This window comes from Carcharodon carcharias (genome assembly GCF_017639515.1).
Source record: "Carcharodon carcharias isolate sCarCar2 chromosome 36 unlocalized genomic scaffold, sCarCar2.pri SUPER_36_unloc_2, whole genome shotgun sequence".
NCBI classification, from domain to species: domain Eukaryota; kingdom Metazoa; phylum Chordata; class Chondrichthyes; order Lamniformes; family Lamnidae; genus Carcharodon; species Carcharodon carcharias.
The window spans coordinates 2,696,893-2,711,498 of NW_024470737.1; the positions used below are offsets into that span (position 1 = coordinate 2,696,893).

Here is a 14,606-nt window from a genome sequence, read left to right on the forward strand (position 1 = left end):
ACAGAGAGAGGGACAGAGAGAGAGAGAGACACAGAGAGAGAGAGAGACACACAGAGAGAGACAGAGAGAGAGAGAGAGAGGGACAAATCGAGAGAGAGACAGAGAGAGAGAGAGGGGTGCAGAGAGAGAGAGAGAGACAGAGAGAGAGACACAGAGAGAGAGACACACACAGAGAGAGGGACGGAGAGACACTGAGAGAGAGAGACAGAGAGGGACAGAGAGTTAGACACAGAGAGAGAGAGAGAGGGACAGAGAGAAAGAGACACACAGAGAGAGAGAGAGAGAGACAGAGAGAGAGAGACACACACAGAGAGACAGAGAGAGAGACACAGAGAGAGACACAGAGAGAGACACAGAGAGAGAGACACACACACAGAGAGAGACACACAGAGAGTGCGAGACACAGAGAGAGAGACACACAGAGAGAGACACAGAGAGAGAGAGAAACAGAGAGAGACACAGAGAGAGACAGAGAGAGAGAGAGAAACAGAGAAACAGAGAGAGACACAGAGAGAGAGAGAGAGAAACAGAGAGAGAGAGAGAGAGAGAGATGGCCATCATTTTGAAGCTGTTGATCTGGATGAAGTCTGTTGTGTGAACAGGGCAGCTGGAGGTGTGATCTGTGAGGTTTAAGGGAGACGGCCTCGAGAAGCTGATATCCTTTCACAGTAACCCCACCGGTGTTAATCTGGCAGACACACATCCTGATGCATATTCACAGATAAGAACACTCACTAATCAGACACGTCATGTACAGACAGACAGGCAACCGAGAAACCTGATAACCCCCCCACCCCCACCCCCCCCACCCCGAGTGTTCACCAATTAGCACTAATGAACTTTAATGAACTTTAATCAGCACAAGACTCAAGGCCCCTTAGAGATTTAAACTCAACAAACCCAATTCTGTAAATTCTATTGCGAGAAGTCTCCAAGGATGTGGCCACTCTAGCATGTCCTCACCATGTGGCTGTGACAATGTCAGGTAATGGGTCTCGTTCAAACGCTCCCATTCATAGCAATCATGCTTGTGGGTTCAAATCTCCACCCCGGAGAGTGGAGATCATAATCTAGGCCCACACCACCAGCGCCAGTACTGAGGGACGCTGCACTGTCGGAGGGTCAGTACTGAGGGAGCGCCGCACTGTCAGAGGGTCAGTACTGAGGGAGTGCTGCACTGTCAGAGGGTCAGTACTGAGGGAGCGCCGCACTGTCGGAGGGTCAGTACTGAGGGAGTGCTGCACTGTCGGAGGGTCAGTACTGAGGGAGCGCCGCACTGTCGGAGGGTCAGTACTGAGGGAGCGCCGCACTGTCGGAGGGTCAGTACTGAGGGAGCGCCGCACTGTCGGAGGGTCAGTACTGAGGGAGTGCCGCACTGTCAGAGGGTCAGTACTGAGGGAGTGCCGCACTGTCAGAGGGTCAGTACTGAGGGAGTGCCGCACTGTCGGAGGGTCAGTACTGAGGGAGTGCCGCACTGTCGGAGGGTCAGTACTGAGGGAGTGCCGCACTGTCGGAGGGTCAGTACTGAGGGAGTGCCACACTGTCGGAGGGTCAGTACTGAGGGAGTGCCACACTGTTGGAGGGTCAGTCCTGAGGGAGGACTGTCCTTTATACTGAGGACCTGCCTGTGATGGATGTAAAGGATTCCAATAAAGGACCTCTCAATCGTCAGTGTTTCCAACTGTGGTATATCCCACCCTGGTCCTGATTGCACTGGGTCCCTGAGCGATCCAGGCAGCAGTAGATCCCTCACCTCTCCCTGTTGAAGCTCTCTCCCAATGGCCTTGTATCTGCCTCAAACCAAAACAAAAATAAGTGGAAAAGCTCAGCAGGTCTGACAGCATCTACGAAGAGGAGCACAGTGAACGTTTCGAGTCCGTATGACTCTTCCAATATCTACCTAGTTCTGTCACATACAGACTCAATAAACATTGGATTCCAAGCAGAGTGTGATAAACCAGTTAGACCAGCTCCTCTCACTACCCACACACAACCCCCTGGTGTGTTTAAGCAGCTGAGCGCATGCAGAGCTGGATATAGAAGAGACGTGGGAATATTCATCGAACCCCTAATCTCGGTGTGTTGGAAAACTGGAGGGTAGAGATAGAGAAAGAGAGAGAGAGAGATACAGATAAACAGAAAGAGAGCGAGAGGGGGGTGAGAGAGCTGGACAGAGAGAGACAGAAAGATTGAGAGAGAGTGACAGAGATAGATGAGCAGACGGTGAGAAAAAGAGACAGAGAGGGTGAGACAGAGAGGGACAGAGAGAGACAGTAAGAGACAGAGAGTGACAGAGATAGATAGGCAGATGGAGAGAAAGAGAGAAAGAGCTGGACAGAAAGAGACAGAAAGAGAGAGAGAGTGACAGAGATTGATAGGCAGACAGAGAAAGAGGAAGACAGAGAGGAGTGAGAGAGATGGACAGAGAGAGGGAGAGAGGGAGAGAGAGTCACAGCGAGAGTCAGAGGGAGAGACAGAGACGACAGTGACAGACTGAGATAAAGAAACAGAAAGAGACAAAGGGAGAAGCAGAGAGAGAGAGAGAGAGAGAGAGAGAGAGAAAGGTAGAGAGACAAAGAGAAACAGATAGACAAAGAGTGAGGTGGAGAGGCTCAGAGAGAGAGAAATAAAGAGGTAAAAACAGGGGGTCTTCTCTGAGGTCTCAGATTCTCACTAATTTATAAACAGCTTGGATCAAAGAATTCGGGGGCTGAGAATCTATGTTTGCTACTGACAGCAAGTGAGGTGGGAGGTAAATTATTCAGGTGGGACATTGATGGATTAGGTGAGGGGGCAGACAGGGTTCAGCCTTGGGGAAGTGTGGGACCCACCCGCTCAGGGGTTTGGGAAAGACCCATCCGGATATTTGCTAAACGAGGAGAAGCTGGGAGCTGGGCAGGAGCAGAGAGATTTAGGGATTCGAATAGAGGAATCACTGGAAGTTGCTGGACAGATACAAAAAAATAACTAGCGACTGATGGAAACATCGGCCTTTATCCCGAGGGGACTGGGATACAAAGGGGGGGTGGGAGTGATGTTACTGCTTTACAGAGCTCGAGTTCCATCCCATCGGGAGTAACCGGGTTCCGTTCTGGGCCCCTCGCCTCAGGAAAGATATATTGACCCTCAGAGCGGGAGGGGTCAGTGCAGATTCACCAGGATGATTTTGTTACTCTTTTATGGGATTTGCCCATTCCTAATTGCCCCCTTGAGAAGGTGATGGTGAGCTGCCTTCTTGAGCCGCTGCAGTCCCTGTGGTGTAGGTACACCCACCGTGCTGTTAGGGAGGGAGTTCCAGGATTTGGACCCAGCGACAGTGAAGGAACGGCCGATATATTTCCAAGTCAGGATGGTGAGTGACTTGGAGGGGAACTTCCAGGTGGTGGTGTTCCCCATGTGTCTGCTGCCCTTGTCCTTCTAGATGGTAGAGGTCGTGGGTTTGGAAGGTGCTGTCTAAGGAGCCTTGGTGAGTTGCTGCAGAGCATCTTGTAGATGGTACACACACTGCTGCTACTGTGCGTCGGTGGTGGAGGGAGTGAATGTTTGTGGATGGGGTGCCGATCAAGCGGGGCTGCTTTGTCCTGGATGGTGTCGAGTTTCTTGAGTGTTGTGGGAGCTGCACTCACCCAGGCAAGTGGGGAGTGTCCCATCCCACTCCTGACTTGTGCCTTGTAGATGGTGGACAGGCTTTGGGGAGTCAGGAGGTGAGTTACTCACTGCAGGATTCCCAGCCTCTGACCTGCTCTTGTAGCCACAGTATTTATATGGCTGGTCCAGTTCAGTTTCTGGTCAATGGTATCCCCCAGGATGTTGATAGTGGGGGATTCAGTGATGGTGATGCCATTGAACGTCAAGTGGTGATTGTTGGTTCTCTCTTGTTGGAGATGGTCATTGCCTGGCACTTGTGTAGTGTGAATATTACTTGCCACTTGTCAGCCCTGAGCCTAGATATTGTCCAGGTCTTGCTGCATTTGGACATGGACTGCTTCAGTATCTGAGGAGTCGGGAATGGTGCTGAACATTGTGCAACCATCAGCGAACATCCCCATTTCTGACCTTATGATGGAAGGAAGGTCATTGATGAAGCAGCTGAAGATGGTTGGGCCGAGGACACTACCCTGAGGAACTCCTGCAGTGATGTCCTGGAGATGACTGACCTCCAACAACCACAACCATCTTCCTTTGTGCTGGGTATGACTCCAACCAGCGGAGAGTTTTCCCCCTGATTCCCATTGACTCCAGTTTTGCTGGGGCTCCTTGATGCCAGAGAAAGAGAGAAAGAGTAAGACAGAGAGAAAGGGACAGTGACAGAGAGAGAGAAAGTGAGGGAGAGAGAGACAGACAGACTGAGAAAAAGAGAGAGATTGCAGGAGAGAGATTGAGGGCCAGAGTGTGGGTTTGATAGAGAGTGAGAAAGGAAGGGATTGAGGGAGATAGAGAGGCCCTTTTCCCTAGTTGAAGGGAGGGTTTGGGAGGAGGGATTGGGAGGAGGGATTGGGAGGAGGGATTGGGAGGAGGGATTGGGAGGAGGGATTGGGAGGAGGGATTGGGAGGAGGGATTGGGAGGAGGGTTTGGGAGGAGGGATTGGGAGGAGGGATTGGGAGAAGGGATTGGGAGGAGGGATTGGGAGGAGGGTTTGGGAGGAGGGTTTGGGAGGAGGGTTTGGGAGGAGGGATGGGACGAGCAAATTGGTAGGACAGATTGCGAGGAGAAATTGGGAGGATGGTTTGGGAGGAGGGATTGGGAGGAGGGATTGGGAGGAGGGATTGGGAGGATGGTTTGGGAGGAGGGATTGGGAGGAGGGTTTGGGAGGAGGGTTTGGGAGGAGGGATTGGGAGGAGGGATTGGGAGGAGGGATTGGGAGGAGGGTTTGGGAGGAGGGATTGGGAGGAGGGTTTGGGAGGAGGGTTTGGGAGGAGGGATTGGGAGGAGGGATTGGGAGGATGGTTTGGGAAGAGGGATTGGGAGGAGGGTTTGGGAGGAGGGATTGGGAGGAGGGATTGGGAGGATGGTTTGGGAGGAGGGATTGGGAGGAGGGTTTGGGAGGAGGGATTGGGAGGAGGGATTGGGAGGAGGGATTAGGAAGAAGTTGTCTTGTGCCAACGTGAAGAAGGAGATGAGTAAATAATAAACAACGCTCCGAAATTTCCATTCCTGTCTGGAACTGGCTATTCCAGAAACGATTGACATAGAATCTACAAACAATTATTATTAAGCGATACAGGACAATCAAACAAACGGTCAGGAAGAGATCAGGAAATCCTAATCCAGTATTGTTTAGGGATTGATACTGCACTCCCAAACTCCTCGAGATATTCCAAACAGCCAAGTGATTGCTCACACAATCCCAATGGACCCAAACCCCTTCCCATTCACTCCCCAGTCCACAATCCCAATGGACCCAAACCCCTTCCCATTCACTCCCACTGTACACAAACCCAATGGACCCAAACCCCTTCCCGTTCACTCCCACTGTACACAATCCCAATGGACCCAAACCCCTTCCCGTTCACTCCCACTGTACACAATCCCAATGGACCCAAACCCCTTCCCATTCACTCCCACTGTACACAATCCCAATGGACCCAAACCCCTTCCCGTTCACTCCCACTGTCCACAATCCCAATGGACCCAAACCCCTTCCCCTTCACTCCCACTGTCCACAATCCCAATGGACCCAAACCCCTTCCCATCCACTCCCACTGTACACAATCCCGATGGACCCAAACCCCTTCCCGTTCGCTCCCACTGTACACAATCCCAATGGACCCAAACCCCTTCCCATCCACTCCCACTGTACACAATCCCAATGGACCCAAACCCCTTCCCGTTCGCTCCCACTGTACACAATCCCAATGGACCCAAACCCCTTCCCATCCACTCCCACTGTACACAATCCCAATGGACCCAAACCCCTTCCCGTTCGCTCCCACTGTACACAATCCCAATGGACCCAAACCCCTTCCCGTTCACTCCCACTGTACACAATCCCAATGGACCCAAACCCCTTCCATCCACTCCCACTGTACACAATCCCAATGGACCCAAACCCCTTCCCGTTCACTCCCACTGTCCACAATCCCAATGGACCCAAACCCCTTCCCGTTCACTCCCACTGTCCACAATCCCAATGAACCCAAACCCCTTCCCATCCACTCCCACTGTACACAATCCCGATGGACCCAAACCCCTTCCCGTTCGCTCCCACTGTACACAATCCCAATGGACCCAAACCCCTTCCCATCCACTCCCACTGTACACAATCCCAATGGACCCAAACCCCTTCCCGTTCGCTCCCACTGTACACAATCCCAATGGACCCAAAACCCTTCCCATCCACTCCCACTGTACACAATCCCAATGGACCCAAACCCCTTCCCGTTCGCTCCCACTGTACACAATCCCAATGGACCCAAACCCCTTCCCATCCACTCCCACTGTACACAATCCCAATGGACCCAAACCCCTTCCCGTTCGCTCCCACTGTACACAATCCCAATGGACCCAAACCCCTTCCCGTTCGCTCCCACTGTACACAATCCCAATGGACCCAAACCCCTTCCCATCCGCTCCCACTGTACACAATCCCAATGGACCCAAACCCCTTCCCATTCGCTCCCACTGTACACAATCCCAATGGACCCAAACCCCTTCCCGTTCACTCCCACTGTACACAATCCCAATGGACCCAAACCCCTTCCCGTTCGCTCCCACTGTACACAATCCCAATGGACCCAAACCCCTTCCCATCCACTCCCACTGTACACAATCCCAATGGACCCAAACCCCTTCTCATCCACTCCCACTGTACACAATCCCAATGGACCCAAACCCCTTCCCGTTCACTCCCACTGTCCACAATCCCAATGGACCCAAACCCCTTCCCCTTCACTCCCACTGTACACAATCCCAATGGACCCAAACCCCTTCCCATCCACTCCCACTGTACACAATCCCAATGGACCCAAACCCCTTCTCATCCACTCCCACTGTACACAATCCCAATGGACCCAAACCCCTTCCCATTCACTCCCACTGTACACAATCCCAATGGACCCAAACCCCTTCCCATTCACTCCCACTGTACACAATCCCAATGGACCCAAACCCCTTCCCATTCACTCCCACTGTACACAATCCCAATGGACCCAAACCCCTTCCCATTCACTCCCACTGTACACAATCCCAATGGATCCAAACCCCTTCCCATTCACTCCCACTGTACACAATCCCAATGGACCCAAACCCCTTCCCGTTCACTCCCACTGTCCACAATCCCAATGGACCCAAACCCCTTCCCCTTCACTCCCACTGTACACAATCCCAATGGACCCAAACCCCTTCCCATCCACTCCCACTGTACACAATCCCAATGGACCCAAACCCCTTCTCATCCACTCCCACTGTACACAATCCCAATGGACCTAAACCCCTTCCCATTCACTCCCACTGTACACAATCCCAATGGACCCAAACCCCTTCCCATTCACTCCCACTGTACACAATCCCAATGGACCCAAACCCCTTCCCATTCACTCCCACTGTACACAATCCCAATGGACCCAAACCCCTTCCCATTCACTCCCACTGTACACAATCCCAATGGACCCAAACCCCTTCCCGTTCACTCCCACTGTCCACAATCCCAATGGACCCAAACCCCTTCCCCTTCACTCCAACTGTACACAATCCCAATGGACCCAAACCCCTTCCCATCCACTCCCACTGTACACAATCCCAATGGACCCAAACCCCTTCTCATCCACTCCCACTGTACACAATCCCAATGGACCCAAACCCCTTCCCATTCACTCCCACTGTACACAATCCCAATGGACCCAAACCCCTTCCCATTCACTCCCACTGTACACAATCCCAATGGACCCAAACCCCTTCCCGTTCACTCCCACTGTACACAATCCCAATGGACCCAAACCCCTTCCCATTCACTCCCACTGTACACAATCCCAATGGACCCAAACCCCTTCCCATTCACTCCCACTGTACACAATCCCAATGGACCCAAACCCCTTCCCATTCACTCCCACTGTACACAATCCCAATGGACCCAAACCCCTTCCCATTCACTCCCACTGTACACAATCCCAATGGACCCAAACCCCTTCCCATTCACTCCCACTGTACACAATCCCAATGGACCCAAACCCCTTCCCGTTTATTCCCACTGTACACAATCCCAATGGACCCAAACCCCTTCTCATCCACTCCCACTGTACACAATCCCAATGGACCCAAACCCCTTCTCACCCACTCCCACCGTACACAATCCCAATGGACCCAAACCCCTTCTCATTCACTCCCACTGTACACAATCCCAATGGACCCAAACCCCTTCTCATTCACTCCCACTGTACACAATCCCAATGGACCCAAACCCCTTCCCATTCACTCCCACTGTACACAATCCCAATGGACCCAAACCCCTTCCCATTCACTCCCACTGTACACAATCCCGATGGACCCAAACCCCTTCATATTCACTCCCACTGTACACAATCCCAATGGACCCAAACCCCTTCCCGTTCACTCCCACTGTACACAATCCCATTGGACCCAAACCCCTTCCCATTCACTCCCACTGTACACAATCCCATTGGACCCAAACCCCTTCACATTCACTCCCACTGTACACAATCCCAATGGACCCAAACCCCTTCCCGTTCACTCCCACTGTACACAATCCCAATGGACTCAAACCCCTTCCCATTCACTCCCCAGTCCACAATCCCAATGGACCTAAACCCCTTCCATCCACTCCCACTGTACACAATCCCAATGGACCCAAACCCCTTCCCGTTCACTCCCACTGTCCACAATCCCAATGGACCCAAACCCCTTCCATCCACTCCCACTGTACACAATCCCAATGGACCCAAACCCCTTCCCGTTCACTCCCACTGTACACAATCCCAATGGACCCAAACCCCTTCCATCCACTCCCATTGTACACAATCCCAATGGACCCAAACCCCTTCCCGTTCACTCCCACTGTCCACAATCCCAATGGACCCAAACCCCTTCCCGTTCACTCCCACTGTCCACAATCCCAATGGACCCAAACCCCTTCCCATCCACTCCCACTGTACACAATCCCGATGGACCCAAACCCCTTCCCGTTCGCTCCCACTGTACACAATCCCAATGGACCCAAACCCCTTCCCATCCACTCCCACTGTACACAATCCCAATGGACCCAAACCCCTTCCCGTTCGCTCCCACTGTACACAATCCCAATGGACCCAAACCCCTTCCCATCCACTCCCACTGTACACAATCCTAACGGATCCAAACCCCTTCCCGTTCACTCCCACTGTACACAATCCCAATGGAACTAAACCCCTTCCCGTTCACACCCACTGTACACAATCCCAATGGACCCAAACCCCTTCCCGTTCTCTCCCACTGTACATAATCCCAATGGACCCAAACCCCTTCCCATTCACTCCCACTGTACACAATCCCAATGGACCCAAACCCCTTCCCGTTTGCTCCCACTGTACACAATCCCAATGGACCCAAACCCCTTCCCGTTCACTCCCACTGTACACAATCCCAATGGACCCAAACCCCTTCCCGTTCGCTCCCACTGTACACAATCCCAATGGACCCAAACCCCTTCCCATCCACTCCCACTGTACACAATCCCAATGGACCCAAACCCCTTCTCATCCACTCCCACTGTACACAATCCCAATGGACCCAAACCCCTTCCCGTTCACTCCCACTGTACACAATCCCAATGGACCCAAACCCCTTCCCCTTCACTCCCACTGTACACAATCCCAATGGACCCAAACCCCTTCCCATCCACTCCCACTGTACACAATCCCAATGGACCCAAACCCCTTCTCATCCACTCCCACTGTACACAATCCCAATGGACCCAAACCCCTTCCCATTCACTCCCACTGTACACAATCCCAATGGACCCAAACCCCTTCCCATTCACTCCCACTGTACACAATCCCAATGGACCCAAACCCCTTCCCATTCACTCCCACTGTACACAATCCCAATGGACCCAAACCCCTTCCCATTCACTCCCACTGTACACAATCCCAATGGACCCAAACCCCTTCCCATTCACTCCCACTGTACACAATCCCAATGGACCCAAACCCCTTCCCGTTCACTCCCACTGTGCACAATCCCAATGGACCCAAACCCCTTCCCCTTCACTCCCACTGTACACAATCCCAATGGACCCAAACCCCTTCCCATCCACTCCCACTGTACACAATCCCAATGGACCCAAACCCCTTCTCATCCACTCCCACTGTACACAATCCCAATGGACCCAAACCCCTTCCCATTCACTCCCACTGTACACAATCCCAATGGACCCAAACCCCTTCCCATTCACTCCCACTGTACACAATCCCAATGGACCCAAACCCCTTCCCGTTCACTCCCACTGTACACAATCCCAATGGACCCAAACCCCTTCCCATTCACTCCCACTGTACACAATCCCAATGGACCCAAACCCCTTCCCATTCACTCCCACTGTACACAATCCCGATGGACCCAAACCCCTTCCCATTCACTCCCACTGTACACAATCCCAATGGACCCAAACCCCTTCCCATTCACTCCCACTGTACACAATCCCAATGGACCCGAACGCCTTACCATTCACTCCCAATGTATACAATACCAATAGACCCAAACACATTCCCGTTCATTCCCACTGTACACAATACTAATGGACCCAAACCTCTTCCCATTCACTCCCACTGTACACAATCCCAATGGATCCAAACCCCTTCTCACCCACTCCCACCGTACACAATCCCAATGGACCCAAACCCCTTCTCATTCACTCCCACTGTACACAATCCCAATTGAACCAAACCCCTTCCCATTCACTCCCACTGTACACAATCCCAATGGACCCAAACCCCTTCCCATTCACTCCCACTGTACACAATCCCAATGGACCCAAACCCCTTCACATTCACTCCCACTGTACACAATCCCAATGGACCCAAACCCCTTCCCGTTCACTCCCACTGTACACAATCCCATTGGACCCAAACCCCTTCCCATTCACTCCCACTGTACACAATCCCATTGGACCCAAACCCCTTCACATTCACTCCCACTGTACACAATCCCAATGGACCCAAACCCCTTCCCGTTCACTCCCACTGTCCACAATCCCAATGGACCCAAACCCCTTCCCGTTCACTCCCACTGTCCACAATCCCAATGGACCCAAACCCCTTCCCATCCACTCCCACTGTACACAATCCCGATGGACCCAAACCCCTTCCCGTTCGCTCCCACTGTACACAATCCCAATGGACCCAAACCCCTTCCCATCCACTCCCACTGTACACAATCCCAATGGACCCAAACCCCTTCCCGTTCGCTCCCACTGTACACAATCCCAATGGACCCAAACCCCTTCCCATCCACTCCCACTGTACACAATCCCAATGGACCCAAACCCCTTCCCGTTCGCTCCCACTGTACACAATCCCAATGGACCCAAACCCCTTCCCATCCACTCCCACTGTACACAATCCCAATGGACCCAAACCCCTTCCCGTTCTCTCCCACTGTACACAATCCCAATGGACCCAAACCCCTTCCCTTCATGCCCACTGTACACAATCCAAATGGAACAAAACCCCTTCCCGTTCACTTCCACTGTACACAGTCCCAATGGACCCAAACACCTTTCCATTCACTACCACTGTACACAATTCCAATGGACCCAAATATCCCTATTCCATTCACTCCAACTGTACACAATCACAATGGACCCAAACCCCTTCCCATCCACTCCCACTGTACACAATCCCAATGGACCCAAACCCCTTCCCGTTCGCTCCCACTGTACACAATCCCAATGGACCCAAACCCCTTCCCATCCACTCCCACTGTACACAATCCCAATGGACCCAAACCCCTTCCCGTTCTCTCCCACTGTACACAATCCCAATGGACCCAAACCCCTTCCCATCCACTCCCACTGTACACAATCCCAATGGACCCAAACCCCTTCCCGTTTGCTCCCACTGTACACAATCCCAATGGACCCAAACCCCTTCCCGTTCACTCCCACTGTACACAATCCCAATGGACCCAAACCCCTTCCCGTTCGCTCCCACTGTACACAATCCCAATGGACCCAAACCCCTTCCCATCCACTCCCACTGTACACAATCCCAATGGACCCAAACCCCTTCCCATTCACTCCCACTGTACACAATCCCAATGGACCCAAACCCCTTCCCGTTCACTCCCACTGTACACAATCCCAATGGACCCAAACCCCTTCCCCTTCACTCCCACTGTACACAATCCCAATGGACCCAAACCCCTTCCCATTCACTCCCACTGTACACAATCCCAATGGACCCAAACCCCTTCCCATCCACTCCCACTGTACACAATCCCAATGGACCCAAACCCCTTCCCATTCACTCCCACTGTACACAATCCCAATGGACCCAAACCCCTTCCCATTCACTCCCACTGTACACAATCCCAATGGACCCAAACCCCTTCCCATCCACTCCCACTGTACACAATCCCAATGGACCCAAACCCCTTCCCATTCACTCCCACTGTACACAATCCCAATGGACCCAAACCCCTTCCCATTCACTCCCACTGTACACAATCCCAATGGACCCAAACCCCTTCCCGTTCACTCCCACTGTCCACAATCCCAATGGACCCAAACCCCTTCCCCTTCACTCCCACTGTACACAATCCCAATGGACCCAAACCCCTTCCCATCCACTCCCACTGTACACAATCCCAATGGACCCAAACCCCTTCTCATCCACTCCCACTGTACACAATCCCAATGGACCCAAACCCCTTCCCCTTCACTCCCACTGTACACAATCCCAATGGACCCAAACCCCTTCCCATTCACTCCCACTGTAGACAAACCCAATGGACCCAAACCCCTTCCCGTTCACTCCCACTGTACAAAATCCAAATGGAAGCAAACCCCTTCCCATTCACTCCCAATGTACACAATCCCAATGGACCCAATCCCCTTCCCATTCACTCCCACTTTACACAATCCCGATGGACCCAAACCCCTACCGGTTCACTCCCACTGTACACAATCCCAATGGACCCAAACCCCTTCCCATTCACTCCCACTGTACACAATCCCAATGGACCCAAACCCCTTCCCATTCACTCCCACTGTACACAATCCCAATGGACCCAAACCCCTTCCCGTTTATTCCCACTGTACACAATCCCAATGGACCCAAACCCCTTCTCATCCACTCCCACTGTACACAATCCCAATGGATCCAAACCCCTTCTCACCCACTCCCACCGTACACAATCCCAATGGACCCAAACCCCTTCTCATTCACTCCCACTGTACACAATCCCAATTGAACCAAACCCCTTCCCATTCACTCCCACTGTACACAATCCCAATGGACCCAAACCCCTTCCCATTCACTCCCACTGTACACAATCCCAATGGACCCAAACCCCTTCACATTCACTCCCACTGTACACAATCCCAATGGACCCAAACCCCTTCCCGTTCACTCCCACTGTACACAATCCCATTGGACCCAAACCCCTTCCCATTCACTCCCACTGTACACAATCCCATTGGACCCAAACCCCTTCACATTCACTCCCACTGTACACAATCCCAATGGACCCAAACCCCTTCCCGTTTATTCCCACTGTACACAATCCCAATGGACCCAAACCCCTTCCCGTTCACTCCCACTGTACACAATCCCAATGGACCCAAACACCTTCCCATTCACTCCCACTGTACACAATCCCAATGGACTCAAACAGCTTCCCATTCACTCCCACTGTACACAATCCCATTGGACCCAAACCCCTTCACATTCACTCCCACTGTACACAATCCCAATGGACCCAAACCCCTTCCCGTTTATTCCCACTGTACACAATCCCAATGGACCCAAACCCCTCCCGTTCACTCCCACTGTACACAATCCCACATGCACACACACTCTTACGCATACACACTCACATATACCCACACTCACAGGCTGACAGACAGACACACACACATGCACTCACACACTTACACTCATGCACACGCTCATGCACAGGCACACACACACACTCATAAACTCCCATAAACACACACTTACACATACACATACTCACAAACACACGCACTCACAAACTCACACACACACACACCCTGCTGTACAATTCCACCTGAACTATGAGAATCACTGCTCGCTTTTTTAATTCGGTGAATTAAGAGGCTGGTTATGAAACTCCTCCGGTTTCTGACCTGTTTCTGGACTCACAATGTTAAAAGTTGCTGCTTTCTCTCTGCGTTCCTGACTCCTTGAAACTTGCTGCCTCCTCTCTCTCTCTCTCACATACAGAGCCACTCCGTTGCTGGGAACGTGCTGTATTGAACGGTTATGTGCAGTGTACTGGCAGTTCTGATGGACAGCTGTAGTGCAGTTTCCTGGATATCCGTCTGTCTGTCTCTCTCTCTCTCTCTCTTTCTGTTGTTCTGCTGAGCTGAGTGTATGTGTGTCTCTCTCTTTTTCCTGTGTTTTTGCAACACATCTTGCAGCTGCTTCTCCCT

The 14,606-nt window shown here is 52.3% G+C and overlaps 1 protein-coding gene across 1 annotated transcript in view; it reads right to left on the reverse strand.

The window, feature by feature from the left end:
* LOC121274418 (death-associated protein kinase 2-like) overlaps positions 1–14,382 on the reverse strand; it is a 51,786-nt gene extending 37,404 nt beyond the window's left edge. The window contains exon 1 of the mRNA XM_041181728.1: positions 14,317–14,382. The gene's annotated coding sequence lies outside the window, so the exon portion shown is untranslated. The remainder of the gene's footprint in view (positions 1–14,316) is intronic.
* Positions 14,383–14,606: the final 224 nt, after the last annotated feature.